Below are 3,482 nucleotides of genomic sequence, written 5' to 3' on the forward strand. Positions count from 1 at the left end.
AGTATGAAACAAGGATGGAAGCAGCAGGAGACCTCTGTTCTCAATGGTAGCTCAGAACTAATGATAATGCTGAGTAAAAGAGTGCTGGCCCCAATTTCCAGTCTTTCTTGTGACATTTTTGTTCGCTGTACCAGAGAGCCTGGGGTAAGATCCTGATGTCAAGGGAAGGCCAATCACAATTCAGGGCTGACAGTGACAAGCTGTTCTCGGGCAGATTGGTCTTGACACGATTCGAGTGGGCAGATCGGGACACTCGGTCGACCAATGGGCGGCTGCAATCATAAATTTGAATGCAAACAAAAGTACGGTATATACCCTATGGCTACTGGTCCACAGCGAATGCAGGGCCAAGTATAGAGAGCAATTCAGTGCTTAAAAATAGAAGTAGTAGCCACCATACCTCTGTCTGGGCTGTATGGGGTGGTAAATCTGTTGGAAGCTTGCAAATCTGGGGGTCAGTAATACCTTTAACAGAGCTTCACAGCGTGCCAAGCTGGACCACATGCCACAACCAGGGATGCGATGAAACGACCACGAGTGCATCGGTGTTGGGTAGGTTTAATCAGATACAGGGTTGATGTAGTGCCACCTGTAAAGGCTAATCTAATGTTGTGATGAGCCACGGAGACACACTCTCTGGAGACGATAGTGAGGGCTGACCGAATAAAAGTGTAAACAAGAAGGATCGGTTTTGGAGCCATCCTCTGATATCCGCCAGCCCTTCTCCGCACAGTAGGAGCCTGTTTCACAGATAAGATGCTCCATAGATAACCTTGTGAGACCGTCTTGATCTGACAAGTTCACATTCTATTTCTCTCTGCAGATCACTCTAGTCTGGATCGCGGTTGTAAGAATTAAAAAAAAAATGCTAAATGATATAAAGGAAACAAATCAATGCTGGCAGGGACTTCCAGTTAGAAGAACTGGCACAGCAATCTGCAACAATGGCTTTAGAAAGCTAAGGTTTTGAAACAATGGTGGCGCCCAACCTTGGTGTAGCAATCCACAGATCCGTTTAATATAAATTAGCCCAAGGTTAAAAGATCTGCAGAAATATGTAAGGAAGGGTTTTCTTAGAGGAGAGTATTTTTTTGCTTGACCTCCAACAGGAGTGTCACTTATTTATTTAGTCTGATTGTTAGTCTGAACAATCCAAAACCACACCCATATGTGGAAATCAGTTGCTACCCAGCCAAGGCCAGACTGATGTTTGCTGCAAAATGCAACACTGAATATTTGCTTGGTCACACAAGCCAAACTCTGTCTCAGTACAGCAATGGTCTTTCACTTCAGTTGAAGGCAGTAACCATAGCCACTAACAGCCTTTCCTCCCCTTCCCCCCCCAAAAAAACCACACACACACACACACACACACACACACACACACACACACACACACACACACACACACACACACACACACACACACACACACACACACACACACACACACACACACACACACACACACACACACACACAGCCTGGAGTCCTATGAACTTATCCACAGGAAAACTGTTGCAGGTAGTGGCAGATTTTCTGTTCTTACCACTGGCACACTCAGCCATTTGTCATGTCACTCTCCTGCACTCTGTTTTACTATCTCCATCCCTGCATTGTACCAGCAAAGTGTGTATGTGGCTCTGTGGATCTGTGCTATGTTCATGAGGTACCATATTCTGCATTTAAACCAAGTGCACACTGGTACACAAATCTCTCTCTCTCTCTCTCTCTCTCTCTCTCTCTCTCTCTCTCTCTCTCTCTCTCTCTCTCTCTCTCTCTCTCTCTCTCTCTCTCTCTCTCTCTCTCTCTCTCGCTCTCTCTCTCTCTCTCGCTCTCTCTCTCTCTCGCTCTCTCTCTCTCTCGCTCTCATCTGTTTAATGGATTTTTTTTGGGGAAGAAGCCAAATCTTTGCAGCCGGCGGATGCTACACCCAACAAACCAGTGGCCATATTTTGTAGCCATTATCTGCTTGTGATAAGATGTAAGTAAGAAAGACGGGAGTGTAAAATGATCTTCCGTTTGAAGAAGTGTAAACCACCAGACCTGTATGTGCTTGGCGATACAGTATTTACTGTAAGAGGTTACCATCTCCCATGAGCATGCTTGTCTAGACGTTCATTTACAGATATTGAAAGATGGTGAGGGGAAGAGCTAAAGTTCAGACATAACAGATTAAATCTTGTTTCACGAAGAGGCTCAATATCTGACGACGTTTCAGATCTGTGGATTAAAGGCTGGCTTTGACAGAGCCTGGTGACCGCTAATCTTCAATGGCTACACGAACAGATGGTGATGCAATGATACTTGCAGTTTGTTGTTTGAATTGCGCTATGGTAACCTACGGCTATAGCCTACAACAGTATCCCGAATTTATCCAGATGAAGTTCTAGTAGGCCTATTGCTTTTAGGAACAGGTAAAAACATTTAGTTGAACTAGGTGCGGAACAAACATCAATATGATATGATGAAATCGGGCAAGGCAACATAATGAATTTAAATCCATCCCTGCCTGTGGGTAGTACAAGCTATATCTTGAGTGTTGCAACGTAGGCTACACGATACGCGTCGGGGCTGAAACATTCACTTCAAGTCCCATGATTCCGCTTGGGTGCATCTCGCAGATAACGGCTGCGCGAGTGCGCGTGTGATCTCAATCGCCTGCTCGCGTACACCAGGAGGCGGGAGCAGCTCGAGCGGCTAGGGAACCCACAGCCAGGAGATAAAAGCGTGCGTGGGAGGGACTGGATAAGCTCCCCTCGCAGCTAACACCACAGCAACGGGGCGGGTGAATATAAACACATTCTGATTAAACTCAGAGCCTGCTGATAGCCACCATGATTCAACGAGGAGAGGACGAGGCGGGATAAATGAAATGAACGGAGTAAGTCGCTGCTTCTTCTTTTTTCTTTATTTTTTACCCCAGCATGGATTGTAATATTTGATTCAGCAGTATGGGCATACTACCTTATGAACATTATTCTTATTATAATTATTGCAAACGAGTGGGCCTACATAATGTATCGTATGCCAAAGGCTTAAAGCTTTCGACCGTTGTTGAACTTGGAAGTGGGCTACACTTCTCTCTGCGTTCAAGTCACATCGACACGCATGCAGGCTAGATTATGTGCGTTTCAAAATAAGGATCCTGGTGGATGAAGCCTATAATCTCGGTTTACGTGGGTCGTTTTCTAAATTGGATACCCATTAATGTTGGCTACTCACAGTGCTTAAAGCGCATTTACCTAACGACCCGTGGATTTATATAAAACAAGCTGACAGAACTATCAGTCTAGCCCTTTAACACTACAGTGTAGCTGTGTGTGCACACCTTATAGCCTACATTAAACGATGCCAAGACACTTTGCAACGATGTTGCAATTAAAGTTGTTTATTTTTAACGCAAAACTTATCTTCCGTTATCAGGGAATGGTGTGGACGATGCTGTGCTGAGGACACATTGAGAGTGAGTCAGCTTGCTG

At 45.1% G+C, this 3,482-nt stretch overlaps 1 protein-coding gene across 1 annotated transcript in view; it reads left to right on the forward strand.

Annotated features, from left to right (window-relative positions):
* The first annotated feature begins 2,788 nt into the window (after positions 1–2,788).
* The window catches only part of LOC130392406 (transmembrane protein 74), a 2,058-nt gene continuing 1,364 nt past the window's right edge, over positions 2,789–3,482 (forward strand). Inside the window, exons 1-2 of the mRNA XM_056602885.1 lie at positions 2,789–2,884; positions 3,427–3,482. The exon at positions 3,427–3,482 is cut by the window's right edge and continues 1,364 nt beyond it. The gene's annotated coding sequence lies outside the window, so the exon portion shown is untranslated. The remainder of the gene's footprint in view (positions 2,885–3,426) is intronic.

The sequence above is a fragment of the Gadus chalcogrammus genome, chromosome 11, assembly GCF_026213295.1.
Source record: "Gadus chalcogrammus isolate NIFS_2021 chromosome 11, NIFS_Gcha_1.0, whole genome shotgun sequence".
In the NCBI taxonomy this organism is placed as follows: Eukaryota; Metazoa; Chordata; class Actinopteri; order Gadiformes; family Gadidae; genus Gadus; species Gadus chalcogrammus.